The sequence below is a fragment of the Montipora foliosa genome, chromosome 2 (assembly GCF_036669935.1).
Source record: "Montipora foliosa isolate CH-2021 chromosome 2, ASM3666993v2, whole genome shotgun sequence".
Classification (NCBI taxonomy): domain Eukaryota; kingdom Metazoa; phylum Cnidaria; class Anthozoa; order Scleractinia; family Acroporidae; genus Montipora; species Montipora foliosa.
Window position 1 is genome coordinate 59,136,646 of NC_090870.1, and position 17,393 is coordinate 59,154,038.

Genomic DNA, 17,393 nt, shown 5'->3' on the forward strand with positions numbered 1-17,393 from the left:
AAAATGCAATGTAAGCAAGGAGAAGATACTGCCACCATTGCATGCATGGGATATTTGCATCGATAAAAAGCCTTCTTCCAGATCCGATAGAGACACAGTGCACTAGCCTAAAAGACGTCTCTGCAAGCCTCTCGTATCCAAGTAACAACACTTCCATGACAACGGCCATATAACAGATGAGAGACGGCTTTCCCTTGCCCATTAACACGTTGAAAACAGAATGCACAATATAAATGACCAAAACGTCAGTCATAGTCAAAAATACTGTAGACGAAAGGAGAGCCTGTTTTGTTGTTGCGGTGAGTCCTGCAAATGGACAGCCAAGGTCTTGATTGATCGATTGGACATGAAAATTATAAGCAGAAATTACAAAGTGGATAAAAGGAATCTCTCCAGTAAGTTCTTCTATAGGGACCACCATCACAGTCTCGGCTGCTTGATAAAAATAAAACGTTATTTTTAAATAGCCAGTATTGGAATGTTCAGCATCAACAATGCCGTCTACTTCTTCTCCCGAGGGACTTTCTCCTCTTTTCCTAAACCACAACATTTGGTTTGTCAGGATGTGCAGTATCTGAGGCTTTTGCAAAAGATAAAGAGCAAATATTATCGTTAAAAAGATGGTCACAACCCACACAGAATAGTCGTTGCATTTTGTCAACTTGCGACAGTTACTTGAGAAAAGAGTCTCAGTAAATCCCTTTGCACATTGTCCACAGAGAGTACCGTTCCTGTTTCCTTGGCAACTGTTATAACCTGTTGAAACAGTTGAAGGACAGTAATGTTCAGGACAGGCGATAAATTGTAGCTCCTGGGGACGGCTAGATGTTGAATAACCCCAGAAATTTGGTTTCGCAGCAATATTACTTTCAATGCAGGTGGCTCCGAAGGGACATGTATGGCACTCAGGAGTGGAGGTCACGGCTAAGCCTTCCGAAACCCCTGTTTGAAGGCTGTAATAACCAGGAGAGCAGGGTTTACAAGAATACTTCAAAACTGTAGTGTTCAATATGCAAATGCTCTTGTTTTGCTCTGTGTATACAAAGTGCGTGCTATTTTCTAATAAAAGCCTCTGTCCTTCGCTACACTGTATCTTCGATCTTTCATCCATATCAAAAAATCCCCCATTAGAGATATCAACAGCTGGAACAGTGCCGCTGCTAAATTTCAGTGATATCATTGATGTGTTTTCAAGTCTTAAAGGACCTCCGCTTCCAGAATACAGGAGGCTACCTGCATTATACAAGGGGCCGGTTGAAACTGTCATATTTTCCTTTGTCCTCAAAAACGAGCAGTCTACGAAATCTACGCGGCCTGTTCCAAATGCAGAATAGACGTGTCCAGTATGATGAATGCCAAAGTTGTCGCGAAAATTACATCGCCTAAACGTGGTGTTACCATTGCTGATATAGACAGCTCCAACTTGAATTCCTAAGTTTTCCACAAAAGTCGTATCCTCAAACAGTATATGACTGTTGTAATGCCATGAGGGGTGTGTACCTCGAGTGTTCACACACCCAAAATTACGCACTTTGTCTGGATTTAATAAAACAGAGATGGCGCCAGCTGCTGTCTCGTAGAAGTAACCCGTTTTCTTATTTGTCCATGTTCGTCGGTAAGCGACGACACAATTACGAAAGAGCGAGCGTCTTATTATCACATGTTTCAGCCCTTCAAATAAAAGAGCAAAGTAACTGGGTGGTCTGTGGTGGAATTCATTATTGTCAATTTCGATGACCGCCTTTGAGAAATTGACATGTTTGAGTGGTGGGATCATTAAGCGAATAGCATAACTATCGCTAGTTTCGTTCCACGTCACTGTTCCGTTGCTCGTGGTAAACCTGGTGTTTCTGATAGCTACATAGACTGATGTTGGACCTAATAAAGTTACCATCGCGTCATAGATATTATTAACAAAAGAACAATTATCAATGGAAATATCAATTGGAAAAGAGCCGTTTTTTGGAGATGATGACACTATTTGCAATCCATATTTAAAAGAGATGAGTGTAACGTTGAAGAGATTAATGCGATATTTGGGACTTATGTACAGACCTGCCCTCTTATTTACTTTACACTCCAGGAAACTGTCCGAAACTGTTACCATCCCTGCGTTTCCTTTTCCGGCCCCTATTTCGACAATCCTCCCTTTCTTTGGGTTCAACGCCTCTTCCTTGAAAATGCATTTTGAAATTGTTACATTACTTTCGCCTCCGGTAGTAATTACACGAAAAGCTCCGGCGCCTCTTGTTTGGGTTTTCTTCGTAAACTTGGACTCCTCTAGTGTCACAATTCCACCATCTAGTAAAACATCTACATCAATGCATTTTTTTTTGTAACGATATCCTCTCCACTGTTTAATAGTTACATTCCTCACGCCAAAATATAACCTGTGCGGACCCCACTGTCTACGTGGTGAATATCCAGGCGTTCTTCCAATTGATATTGCGCATCCAATCCGGGCTGTACATTCGCTGAATGTAACATTGGCGAGGTCGATTGTTAGAAATCCATGTTTGCTATTGGCATAAAGCGATCCGCCGGCGCCAGCTTCATTGTTCTTGAAATAAGAGTTTACAATCCTTAAAGATCCATTGATTTTTGCAGTGATAGACAAGCAAGAGCCGGATGTTTTATTCGAAACAGATTGGTTGTAAAACAACGAACCTTGAATGATTATAGCTGCCCTTTTGGACTGAACCACAATGCACTGCACGTCTGGGTTGTCATGGCAAGTTATGGAGCTGAACTTTGCTTTTGTTTCTCTAGAACGTGAGAAATATAAACTTTGCACACTTTGTTTTCCTTTCCCATGGAATTTTCCATTCTGATATAACCTGACATCTTTGTATGTCTCGTCTGTAACCGCTGTCGAAACGTTAACACTTATGAAGGGACCTTTACTGCCAGAACTGATAACCTTAGTGCAAGAAATGTACAAGTATATTGGACACAATTCACCATCTGCAACCGATGTGATCTTCATGACTCCTCCTTCAGATCGGCGTTGGCCATATAGGCCATTTTTTTCAAGCATTGCATTTTTGATGTTGAGACTAACAGAAACACTTTTCCTTTCAGTTTTATTGAGAAGGAGAACGTTGATGCATTGAGAGTTATTGTAAAAAGTTGAATTGCTCTGAATGTCAAGCTGGAAAGACGTAATGTTGTGTAGTGCAATAACCAAGGCACTTAAAGCATCATGGAAAGAACAGTTGTGGATTAGGACGTGTTGACAGTCGTCACAACTGATTGGCGTTTGTTGAAAATCGATTCCTGACAGCTCTAACCTGAATGTCTCCTGCTCATCATTTGTCTTTTGAAAATGAAATCCTTCAGTGCATAAAACGTGTGGAGTGGAGTATAAACCCTCAATAGTCAAACTTTTGTTGATATAAATACCTCGATGATCAATGGGAATATTGCGATCGGCTTTACAGCCATATGGGCATTCCTTGGTCCCACGTCCATCCAGATAAATGTACCCAGCATATCCACGTGATGAACGGCAAGGGCAATGGACTTACAAGGGAGACTTTGACTGCCACAAGTTTTACAGTCATTTCCATGAAGAGACACAAATACTTTCGCGAGTTTGGAACCTGAAATTGTTAATGAGAGAAAAAATGTGTATTGCTATGCGAAGAGGAAGGACCATTGTATGAAACACTATACAATTTTCTCAAAGCAGGTTTACCGTTTCAGAGTAGGAAAGTCACTTAAATGTTGTTCAACGCCTTTTTTAGAACAAAAGTACTAAAAGAGGTACTATGACGAAATTCGCTTCTCTCTTATCTAATCTATTTTGACGCGTTTACGAGCAGTCTGCACGAGAAGAAAAGTGCTGTTTACTTTTTGAAAATATCTCTTTTCGTTAAGGAGATATTCAAATTTTGAAAGTATGCAAATTAGCTAAGTGACGACGTCATACACTCAACAACTTTTTATTCAAATATATGAAGAAAGAGACACCTAATTCGTATCAGAAATGATTGATTCGTTGTAGAAAGATTTTGTTAGATTTGTTACACAATATCAGATTTGCAATTATGTTACCATGGCCAGATTCTGTTCAAGGATCAAAAGGGACCTTAAGCACGCGCGTTTTTGAGACGCGGACGGCAACCGGAAGTGACCTGTTTTCCCTTTCAATTTGTCTTCACTCAACCACATTTATAGTGCTAAGTATCTTCTCTCCATTAGAGATGATTAGTATAAAAATCTAGGAGACACCATTGTCCTGACACGCGAAATGTTCTCTTCCGGTTGCCGTCCGCGTCTCAAAAACGCGCGTGCTTAAGCTCCCTAAAGACAAACTAACGACCAAATGACCTAGCAACAACGTCACCAATGAGGGTTTTTGACGTCTTGTAAGATCTTCATCGGGAAAATTACTTTGAAATTACGTTAAGCTTGAGAAAAATTTTAACAAACTCTGAATTCATAGTTCCTTTACTAGTTTTTTTTTTTTTATTGTAATTTTTAAACGAATTTTGCGATTTACGCTCGGATGCGTTTTCAGGCCTATTGTGTAAAACTCATTCTCGGAGACCCAGGCGCAGTTAGGGACGGACCATTAGAAAAGTGATGGGGGGGATGGGGAAAAAACAAAAAAAAAAAAATCATGCAAGGGAAAATGCCAAGAAAAAAAAATCATGCAAAGAAGAAGGTAAAGAAAAAAAAATTCATGCAGAAGGAAGGTCCAATTGTGACTTTTATTTACAGTGCACTGATTTCAGAAAACTTTTGACAGGCGATTTGCGAAGTTCGTTGTAAATAAATTTCATAAGTTCGCTTCAAACTTGGGAATTTCAATACGTAACTGTCAATCAAAAGGCAAACTTTGAAAGTGTTAAAAAGGGTTGACAGCCCTACACGACTCCCTTGTACGTGGTCTGGTTTCAGTTGCCTTTGTCATAATTTTGCTCTCATGATCAGTACATATTTTGAATGGACGCCTCTTTTAGGCGGTTCCTGTAGTATTCATTTAGCAGTGGTTTTTGCCCTATGAGGCTTTTCATTTCAATCTCTATACTGCTATGTGATACCTTTTCTTCCAAGAAAATAGTTGGTCTCGAAAGTAATGTTTTTAGTTTCTTGGTGTTGATTTTCTCAGCAGTAATGTGCATGTGACCCTATGGCGTCTCGCTTTTGCGCCAATTTAATCTTAGCAGATCGTTATGCTCTTTGGAGGCGTTGTTTTTTTTAAATTCTTTCACTCGTTCTTCTGACTTCTTCAGCGTGTTTTGGTTTTGTGGCCATGGTCAGCAGCTGTCCTCCTTGAACCTCTGGAGTTAATTCGTTCTCGTCGATGCTCTATTGATATTTGATGTCGATGTCTTTAGGTCGCTTCTTTGTCAAGGCATTAAGATAACCCGACTCTAGATGGAAGTTCTCTGACATATTATTTGGTCAGGCAAGACCGCGGTTTCGATCCTATCATGTGGATCTCATCAGTTGCCGATAGCTTGATTCAAGGTGAAGAGCTTTGTCTCTCTTTGTTTCTCATGTGTATATATCATTCTCACATTCACTCAAAATAAAATTTGTAATAAATAAGTATTAGAATTTGGTATCTTTGTAAATATTCTATAAAAATTATTTGTGCCCACAATAAAAATTAGAGAATGGGTCTTATCGCCTTGAATAATGATTCTATAATAAAATGAAAAAGAGCATTTACATGTAGTAGTAGTGTTAAAACTTTACAGAGGGGCTGTGTTGGTGAATGGAGTATGGCATCATTATGATGGGCTGTGGGAGAGGAATTCCAGAGGGCAGGGACTGAAAAAATGTACAGGGAAGCCGTCCACTCCGAGTGGCTTCCTCCTCTCTCGCTGTGTGTACATTTTCGAAAAGATTTTGCCTTAAAAAGTGACCTGTATCCTTTGATCTGTTGTGAGTGTAGAATAATTTATAAATCACAAAACATAGATAATGAATCAAGATTTCACTGTTCAAAAAGAGCAATATTTGTCTAAAAAAAAAATTCGTTCAGGGGGTTTCACCTGGAAAAAATATTCCTGCACAAGCAGTGCGCGAAAAAAAAAATTCGTACCAGCTGAAAATCCCCCACACCCCCCATCACTTTTCTAATGGTCCGTCCCTTAGTCGGGTCGATAAAATGTCCGTGGTGAAAGTTTACTGTAAGATCGAGACGACCCGACTAACTGATCGTCACAATGCCCGTCTCTACGCTACGCTAATCAAACAAATGAAAACGTGGCTAACCAAATTCCTTGAAAGTTACAGGAACATAAAACCAATAAAGGCTTTCTTTAAGACACCGTGGTGTTGCCATTGTAACTACCTACAGCTATAACTTGTCAAGTGAATGATCTTGCCATTTTGGACACTAAACAGGTAATACATACCTTCAATCATCAATCAAACAACAGGTTCCTTAAAATATGGGAATCAGTGCGTTACTAACTACAACCATGGCCACTTGTCAAGAGTGAAGTTCGACCTCAAATTTTTATTTCTCACTAGGAGCCTTAGACCGGCAAGGAATGCAAAACTATTTTAAATATGGTTTAACTTGAATCATCGTTGCGTATTCATAACCGAGCGGTCATCGAACGACTTGGCAATAACACTGATGTATTATTTCAGTTTTACCTCCGTGTACAGTTTTTCAGGGGCGGATCCATACCAGTTTCCACCGTTTTACAGAAATCGGTCAGCAACACGGGAAAGGGGACTTTGGAGAGTTAAAATCCAAATTATTCCCGGGGATCATGCACCCGGACCCCTAGAAACTTCTAGAAACTTTTTCGTGGTTTTGGAAACCAGTCATCATTTATCCTAGATCCGCCCCTGTTTTTCATTACACGAAAACCCCGATTTCTATATTCAGTAGTATATTCAGACTTCGAGCGTGCTGCAAAAGAGAAGGAAATTGAAAGACTACATATTTGCCCTAGACCATTCCCAAACAAGCAGAAATTCAATTTCTCCTCGCGAAAAAAAGAGGCAAAAATCTTTTCATTTGACACTTACTTTGAAAAAGTCATTTGCAACGTTACAAAACGCACAAGATATAGCATGTTAACACAACTTTTAATTAAAGTGATTTCGAATTAATAACGATGCTGTTGAAAAAATGTTTAAATTTCCTCAATTTTAATTTTGTCACAACGTTCTGCCGGTACATTTAGCACTACTGAGAAATTGCTCGATGAATCAAATAAGGAACTCGATCATTGTCTTAGAATAATTATGGTATGACGTGTAAAAAATAGCTCAGCATTTGCTTAGTCTCTTTCGATCTCGATACTTGACATCCGTCGTCAGTGGTAAGTTATACAGTTTCCACAACTCGAAATTAAGTGAACAGTTTTTTCTCCTAATTTATCAATAGGTGACACTTCCACACTGAGCTGGTGCCGTCTATTTCGTTAAAATTACTGAGTTCTATGCATATCACTTCGGCGGTCAAGTAGCTGGAATCTTCGTCCAAGACTCACACCGTGGAAAGAATATCTACAAAGCCTGTGAGACAGACTATTTTCCGAGTTAGGATGTCGAGTTGAATTTTCAAGTTGGATTTCGAGTTGGGTTTTCGAGTTGGATTTCGAGTTGGAAGACAGACAGAACGTATACAAAACATTGACCCTAGGTCCATGGACCACCCCTGTGGATCACCCCTCAATTTGTGAAGTTACAAACAAAAAATTCTTCGAATGAAAGAGAGACTTATATGGACAAATGAAACAGGAGCCCATGACTAGGAGCGAACAACAAGTTAGTTTTTTTGTGATTGGTCTTTGAACTCTTGTGGGAATTTCATGCGCGGGAAATTCAATCCAAAAGTAAATCGCGGTCTGTGAAAACGCCGCGACAGGAATAGAACTGTTGTTCATTATGGGCTACTTATTAAATATTTAATCAACTATCTCTTATAGACACTTATACCACCTCTTTGATAGCTCCAAAGAGATTTGTCTATAACCTGCACTTCAAAAAACACATTTATTCCATTGATCGAGTCCTTCACCGGAACAAATAATTTTTAATGAGCCCAACGAATTATCCTGCCCCAAACTGAGTGGCCTCATAGCTCAGTTGGTAGAGTGGATTGCACCAGCATCGCAGCGGTCATAGGTTTGAATTCAGTCGGAGCAGGAGCCCAATTTTACCTGCGTTGAAGCCAACTGAATTTTTCTGGGCTGTATAAGAGACATTATTCCTTAAATTGTCCAGACGAGTGCGGGGATCACTTCCCTCTTTCGTCTTAAGATTTTTCTGCATGTAACTTTACAAAATCAGGGGTGGTCCACAGGGGTAGTCCATGAGCCGGGTCCTTGAAGGAGTCCATGGACTGGGTCCAGAGGGGTGGTCCATGGACCTAGGTCCATGTTTTGTATACGTCCGTTGTGACGCTGTTCATTTGCCTTTCTTTAAGTATTCAATCCTCTCAGCTACTTTGCTTCTGATTAGTTTCTGACAGGCACAATATACTGTTATATTTAGAGGCTTTTTTCTCTTAAAAAGAGCCATAGCATTGTATCCGCCTGCAATTGTATAGATGTCATGGGTCTGCATGAACCAGCGCGTGTTTCCCGTTGAGTTTAATACCTCTTTGTTTAGTGATGCGTTTTTCCAATGCAGCTAGCTCTGGGCTCATTCATATTTGCAAGATATGATTTAGCTCTCCAGGAAAATTTGCTCTGGAAGGACAAACTCTAACATTTTCCGTGAAGATGTATATATGTTGCATTATATATTTGACACTGGGCCCGGCTTTTTGATATTATTGCAAGATGTGTTGTTTGGTGTCACGAATATATATCTTTGTCTAGCGTCGCCAGAGACTACCGAAACTTTGGTTGTAAAGCTTCCAGCTTAGTTTTAGAGAGCGTTTGGTGTCGCAGAGAATGTGTTTCTTGTATTTTTTATATCCAGCATTTAATCTTCTGAGCTCGATGTTTAGGGTTTTGACCTCCGTTGCTGGCTATGTACTCTAGTCATGTCTAGCTGGCAGCACACGATTGTCGTACGGATTTATATCTAACACGCGCAAGTCTGTTGACTGTTGGAGGGGGCATTGGGGCGTATAAGAAACCGAAAAACTGCTCAATATTTCACCCAAAACCGAAAAACTGAAGTGAATTATGATTTTGACTGAACCGAATACAAAACCATCAAAACCGAAAATTTACAGACCCAGATTTACAAGACCTTAATCGATCTGATACATTAGGGGCACCTGGGCCCGGTTGTTCAAAAGCCGATTAAGGCTAACCCAGATTACAAATTAACCAAGGAGTTTATTTCTTAACTGGCAAATGTTGTTCAACGCTGATATTCGGCAAAGTTTTACATTAGAAGAAGTCAATCTTGAAACACAAAAATAAATAAAAGAAACTTTCACCAAAAAGTTGAAAACACGAAACAAAAGTTTACGCTAATCCTGGATTTTAATTAAGTTAATCGGCTTTCGAACAATCGGGCCCTGGAGGGTACGGACTAAGCTATGTTAATTTCATCACTGTATGTGGATGCTATTTGTGAATGAGACATATCTTCTAGTCTCTGTTTGAATTAGGGATTTCGCAAACGCAAAAAGCTATCCTATAGTTCTGAAAACTACCATCGGAAATCAAGAATTTTGAGAAGCTAGACGTTGATTCAGAGATTGGATTGAAGTCTTGCAGCAATCAGTCATCTGCGACCTGTTTTGACTGCAAAATGGTCTAACATGCAATTGCACAGTTTAATTGTTACCTTTTTGGTGGTCTTCGGGAACTTAGTGTGACGTTTACTGTGGTAAGAAAAAAGTACTTGACGTGACTTTTTAAAACAGGAGTCGATTATTGAACTCACTGCCCTTCCATATCGCGATCTTCCTCCAAACGGAAAATTTGGAGATGCCTCTAGCTCATCCTGCTGGCCTTGTAAATTGGTATGTGAATTTATTGTCACAAGCTATCAGATATTTGATGGCCAGATAGGGTCAATTACGACAACCTCGTTCTCAGGGGCTCTTTGTAAATTGAGACCCTTGGAACGAGGATGCAATTACGACTGCTCAATTCAAACAAGCAGATATTTCATGATCGATTAGGCTTTCAGTCTTTTTATAGTAATGTAAATCATTGTATTGATTCCATTGACTTACCAAACACAGCTCTTTAGCTTCTGCAGGCTTCTCTCTTTCATTTTCAATTTTCACCTGAACTTGTTTTTTTTTTTCTGAAATTTTCCCAGTTTTTCCCTTCTTCACAAAAAAAGGCGACACAGATCACAATTGCTTTTTGACTTTCTTCCTTTCAAGATACGCAGGGCCGTAGCCAGTATGAGGCAAACCGAGGCACTTGCCTCGGTCATTGTTTCGTGAAATTTTAAAATAAAGCGTGATTCCAGTGTTGTCTTTAATATATAATATGCATCGTAAACACTTAAAATACTTCCGAAGATACTTTAACCACGGACATTGCCTCAGTCATATGTTTTTTTCTGGCTACGGCCCTGACACGTTGGCAGTCTCGCAACCTGACCTTTAGTGACAAGCAAGGCCAAAGTCCCAGTTCAAAGGCACACGACCAGCGAGGTTGAAGTTTGTTAGGCATTCGTCTCAACCATGACGTCTGCGTTTGGCTCCCGCGACACGCGCTCGCGGTTGAGGAAATCAGAAACCAGAAACCAAACAGGCAAAACCGAAAACTGCGTTAAATACCAGATCCGAAAAACCGCTTGTATTTTGGCCGAAAACCAGCAAAAAAGAAACCAGCAGAATGAAAAAATAAGAGACTGAATTATTATAATCATGAGAAAGTAAAAATAAAATAAAAAATCACCCACAGTACTGCGTTTTCATTTGGTTACCCATAAAAGCATTCCTGGTTTAAACGGATCTTTCGATCAATTTGGCACTTTTTTGAGAAACCTTTTTGTCCTGTCTGTTCTTTTTGTTCCAAATCCAACTCGAAAATACAGCTCCAAAAACCAACTCGAAAATCCAACTCGAGATCCAACTCGAAATCCTAACCCGGTAAACGGGCAACCTCTACCAAAGTATTATTTCATAAAGATGACAGGCGAAAGTGATTCTAGCAAAAGGAATTCAAAAACGATGGCGCGAAAAAAATATTCAGGTTATAACAAATTACCTGAGTTTTTGCATGACCACGCTAACATGAAGAAAGTCGTTATCAAAATTTCTTTATACGCCATTGCCGGTGACTAATGTTTGGCCCACATGATTAATACTGATCTCATCTTCGTAAAAGATTTCTGTGATTATGACTGGCCAATACAAAATGCTTCGAACCAAATCGACACAAGAAATAAAAGTTGGTTGGAAACCGAAACGCGATTCTGTTTGTTTTATTAAGTTCGGGAATTTGAACGATCCAATCTTCAAAAGTTCAAATGCCCGGAAGGGGGGCGGTGGGGGGATGTTGAAGTATCGAGTTGATCGGAGCATTATTTGATACTAACTTTGAAAAAGTCATTTATATTGTTAGGCCTTGTTTTCACTGGCTTACGCTAGTGAAAACGAACGTCGACATAAGCATTAAATAACAACCACGGCATCTGTTCAAATGCTCAAACGCGGAAAATCTGGAACGAGTGCTTTAATTGGTCAGACGTAGCAATTTCCTTGTGCTTATGCTGGGTTTCGTTTTCGACGCCAGAGGAGGAACTCGATAGTGTCTTTCGATCTCCATACTTGACATCCATCTTAAGTGGTAAGTTACACTTTCTACAACTCAAAATTGAGTAAACAGTTTTTATTTTTAATTTATCAATAGCTGACACTTTCACAATGAGCTGGTGCCGTCTGTTTCGTAAAAATAGTTATTGAGTTTCATGTGTTTTTTGTCCTTTTCGATCGTCTCTTTGCAATCAGCCCCCGGGTTACACTCTTCTTTCCCGGCCCAGGCTGAATATTCTTATTTTTCTGCCGATTTTAGGCTGAAAATATTCGTGTATTATTCTTAAGTTATAGCTTATGACATTTTCGTTTTAGAATTTATTGGGGTATCAATTACAAGTGTTTGGTATCTAGATCTGTTTTCGCTAGGTTTTGTTATTTAAAAAGAAAGAATTTGTCATAAAACTTTTTAGCGCTTTAGTTTGTCTTTCTTTTTTTTTGCTGAATACTGTACGTATGTATTACATGTACCGTTCATCGAAATGCCATTAGCGTTGAACATTTTGCTATAGCTAACGCAGGTTGTTTCGTTTTGTTGGCTAGTTTTGCCGTTCAGAGAAAGGAATAATTTTACACGGTTAAATTAAAAACAAAATTGTATTGTATTTACAGATGCTTCAACACACAAAATTATATCTATCCTTTTCAAAATCTCAGCCTCGGCTTCATTCTTAAAATATTCTTGAAATTTCGCAAATTTCAGCCTTGATATTCTTATAAAATATATTCTTATTAAAAAAAGTGTATCTTTATCAAGTATGACAAAGCATCAAGTTCTGAGACAGGCAGGAATGTGGGTTTTTCTTGAGCTTGAAGCTGCAGTGCCTTTTTTTAATCATGTGCCAAGTTATCACGAACAGTAAAACAATAAAACACTGCTAAGGCGGGGAGGTACTTCGACTGAATTAACAAACAGAACGGAAAGAGCGTCTTCCGTTTATTTGACCAGAACCACAAAGGGAACGAAAGTAAATAGCCCTAGCTAATCAATGTTTTTACGTAGCTTACTATCACAACTCTACACATCAAGGAGTAATTTCATCCGATAAGCAGTGGTGTGATCCCAATAAATCAAAAATCAAGGTTTCAAATATCAAATATACCAGAATCACTTCGGCGTTGAACTCAAGCGCTTAAAGAATTTGTGGTGAGGTGGAAAAATTATAATCAAGTAGTTGAGACCTAAAGACTTTTTGAAACGTTATAGGTTTTATAGTGACAATGTGCCGGAATCTCTGTCCAGAAATCGTACTGTAGAAATATCTACCAGAATATTGTTTCGTAGAGATAAAAGGCGCAAATGATTCTAGCTATAAGAATACAAAAGCAATGGCGCAAAAAAAACAAACAAATTATCTGAGTTTTTGCTGGGCGACGCTAGAATGAAGAGAGTCCCTATCAAAATTTCTTTATATGCCATTGAACAGATTGATATTTGGGCATATGATTGATCTCCTCCCCTTAAAAGGCCGCTGTGATTAAGGCTGGCTAATCCAAACTGCTTCGAACTAAAGCACCACAACAAATGAAAGTTGATTGGAAAGCGAAACGCAAATCCGCTTTTTTTATTACAACATCCGTATTCAATTTTGAATAAGGACAATTTTTTTTCGCAGGGCGGGAGGAGGAGACGGTGGGAAGCGTGCAGAGAGAGAGGAATGGGAGTTTAGAAGGACAATATATTCAATACAATTTTTCCCCCGCGTTACTGACTTGTCCGTGTTGAATATATTTTACGAGTTCTGCAGGGACAATCTTCAGCCAATTGAAAACTGTTGTCACTAAATCTCTTGTTTCCCTGTGACTTGACTTCCATTTTATACACCCTGGTCAGAGTTTTTCTCTGTCCTTGTGTGGGCCCATTTCTCTTAACTTCTTGGTTGAAAGATTAATTGAAATTCAACGACAGTTTTTCTCTCTTTGCATCCGTGACATTACTACATTAAATAGCCTATTTACACTGCAATGATCATTTTTGTGAACTAGAAAAGGACTAAGACTTGTACTCTTCTCCAGTTGCTGCCCAACTGGAGACTTGCGCATAACAACAGCCTCCTTACCTCTGTCTGGGTGATTAATATACACTTAAGTGAAAGTCCGAGAGGCACACAGATAAATAATACTAATTGTTATATACCTAGACTTCACTCAACAAAACGAGCACTGTGATTGGTTGATTCTTGGACACGTGCCCCTGATCAAATTGAAATGTATCCAGACCTGGACACAATTCCGCAGTTGTCGCCCGCTCCTGATGTTTTGCTGCGATTGTTGAAGGAAAAGGCTAAATATATAACAAAGCACTTAATGTCTAATCCTTCCGGAAATTAGTTAGTTTTGTTTTCCCGAGAGCCCTGATTAGGACTCCGGAGCGGGCAGCAACTGCGGAATTGTATCCCGGCCGGGATACATTTGAATTTGATCAGGGGCACGTGTCCAAGAATCAACCAATCACAGTGCTCGTTTTATTGAGTGAAAGTCTAGGTTTATAACAATCAGCATTATTCGTCTGTGTGCCTCTCGGATTTTCACCTTGTTTGCTGAAGGACTGAACAAAAAAAAATGACAGTCAAAGAGAATAAAGAAAAAGACAGAGCCTGCATTGATGTTCTGTTTAATCAAGAATTGGTTATTGGAATATGTTCAATTTTACTTACTGGTTTTGCCTTACAGACAGCTGGAGTGACCATACACATATGAAGTGTTAAAGCCGCCAATCCGGCCATATCACGTGCGTGAGATATTAGACCACAAAACCAGGGATTAAACCCCCTTACTCTTTGCTAGCAGAGTGTGGGTTGAGAGATGCTTTTTTATTTATCAATGATGGTAATTGAGAGATACTCCAAGAGCTCCTGATTCAGTGCTCGAAATAAGCGGTTGTCCCATATGGCCAGACGTACTGGGCGACAAGTCTTAGTAAAATAATATATAGATTTAGCCAAGCCTACAAGTGGAGCTCCCGTTTCTAACCCCAGAAAGCAATATAGTGTACATGGAAATAATTATGCCTCTGCGTAAAGTACAAAAGTAATCGTCATTACTGTATACAGTTTACAGTGATCAAACAGATTAAACACCTCTGAACTGACAACAGTAAACAAACAATTCTTGCAAACAAAAAAACAACAATTTTAATCAACAACTAAAACTAAAATTACATGCACAGTAATCTCTTTCACAACATTTTTCTTTTGACTGACAATCTTTACTCCCTCGATCAACCTAAAGCGTAGTAAATTCGCTTACTCGATTGCAATTTCACAGCCGAACAAAGCTGCTCACGACTGCACATCCATTTCACACAAAAAGCCTATAAATGTGATAGTTGAATATGTCAGAATCTCTGTTAACACGGAATTACACACGTTTTCAGGCCTTCTTCGTTTTTTAGTGAATTTTACAAAACATGTGAGGCAGCGAGGCATGTATTAAGAAGGAAAAAGTTTAATATTTTCCTTTTTAATATATGCCTCGCTGCCTCACTGAAGGCTAACCGTTGTAAATAAGTGTTTTGTCTTTCGCCCTATTTCTGTCAGCTTACGGTGATTTTCACTGCTCTTCTTCTCCTCCTTCGGCTTCTCTCGAATCTTTCTTCGCTTAAATTTCTCAAATTTTGTCGCCTCTTCTCTCAGGCTTTTTCGCTTTTCTTCGACTTTCCTGCTCTTTATCCCGTTGCTCGTCGCTAATCTGATTTCCCGCCAAATGCAATGCTGCCACGCGATTTCCCGCCAAGGAAAATTGCCGAACACTCCCGTCCCCAGAGGCTCTCCTGCGTTACCACCTCCACCCCGACAGTCTGTACGGGCGGACGGAAGGACGTACGTGACGCCATAACCAAAATTTCTCGCTAGGATAGATTTCCCAAAAAAAAGTACCCATGGTGCTTCGCTGGCGCGTTTGCGCGCCTGAGCTCCTCTAAAAAGCCTGGTTTGTTGAGGCAAAAACAACCGAGAACCCAGCCAAGAATAGAAAATTAAATAATTATAAGCAGCACCCGACTTTCTTTTCTTTTCTGAATTGACAATGTCTGATAGCAATGTGGAGTTAATTATGATAAATTTGAAATGAGCATTTTCCGTTGTTTTAGGTATTTGTAGCTTTTGCAGAGAGAAAAAATTCAAGACGTTAGGGAGCTTAACATTAACATTTCGTGTGCCAGGACAGTGGTGTCTCCCAGATTTTTATAAAATCATCTTTAATGCAGAAAAGGTACTTAGCAATGTAAATGTGTGAAGATAAGGTTGCTATCCGCGTCTCAAAAACACTCGTGCTTAAGTGCGCGTGGAGCACCACAGTCCTTTAGTGGAACCCGCACGGGAAACGTAAGAGAGGGAGATCCCGACTTACTTGGACGCACACAAGGACGGTGAAGTTAAAGTCACTGCTCAAATAGAGTCAAATGGTAAGCATAAGTGGAAGACTAATATTGCATCAGAAGCGAATTGGATTGATGGTCCCCGGGTCACCAACGAACAAAAGATATTTCGTCATTTTTTTACCCGGATAAACTTTTACCACCATTTCCACTGCAGTTTGTGAGAATGCAAAGTTTCGGCAGTTAAATCCTGGCAGTGTAAAGGGATAACTGCCACCTGAACCTACTTTCATTGCTTAGCTCTTACTAGTGTCCTATAGCTCTGCGGTCGAGCATCTGAACTAGAAACTTGAATTACGAACTAGTTACTCGTTTATATATATCTCTGCTTCCAGACAGTAAACTGTTTTCATCTTGTGCATATTAACTTAAATTAATTTTAAATGTATTCCTTACAACTTAAAAGAATTCTGTACATGGAAAAAAACATAAAGCCATATTTCGAAAAAAACGTATTTTCTGTAAAACGTGCTCACAGATTTTGTTGAATTTTACACTTTTAGAGATTATTTGTAACATTATCTTGCGCGTGCATGGGAAGATTTCACCGTTCCGTTTTTTTTCTGAACAAAAGACAATATTTGTTGATTTTAAGGCTCATAGAAATGCTTTATATCATTGCCACCGTAACGGTATTTTGAAAGAAAATGTGATATGAGAAATCTAGGATGGGTACTTAATACCCTGGCCAGTTTTCGCCTTCACATTATATTACCCCAACTATTTCTAACAACATGCAGAATACGTTTATTTGTGTGAAAAAATGAGAAACTATTTCGAGCCTCCTTAGTAAATGATGGTCTCTTATTTTCAAATTTAGAGGAGTGAGGGAATCTTGATTTGCAATTCAAATCATCCTACTGTTACCAGTAAACGCAGAGGGAAACCCTCTGACATAATGTCTCCTGAATGGTCTTGTAAACACTGACAAATTAAAGGCCCACAACTACAATTGAGAGCAAAAATCGGTGGAAACAAATCAGTAGAACAACTTCGCAGCTCTTTAAAGGGCAAGGGCTTTTGAGCTGCGACGGGAGACTGGTAACCAACAATACAGCCAGTTTCAGATCTCCAGATGTATCACTCTGTGTAACGGATTGGAAAATTCGGCACCTTTGCAGAACAGGAGAGGAGAGAAATAAAATTGTCAGCAGGTATGAAAGTTTTGATAAGCCGCCGATTCGCCTTTCGAGAGTTATTCAAGGTGAACGAGTGGGGCTTATTGGATCGCACTCACTCTCAATTTTTATTGCTTTAGAATTGTACTTCGTCTTTAATTTTGCTTGTTCCAGCCCATGTAAAACGAAATCATTAGGATGATTTTCAAACTGACCGCACTACACTTAGTTTGCT

General features: G+C 39.4%; 1 pseudogene; it reads right to left on the minus strand.

The window, feature by feature from the left end:
* Nucleotides 1–8,253, minus strand: part of LOC137987981 (uncharacterized) — a 9,405-nt pseudogene extending 1,152 nt beyond the window's left edge.
* Between the last annotated feature and the right edge of the window lie 9,140 nt (nt 8,254–17,393).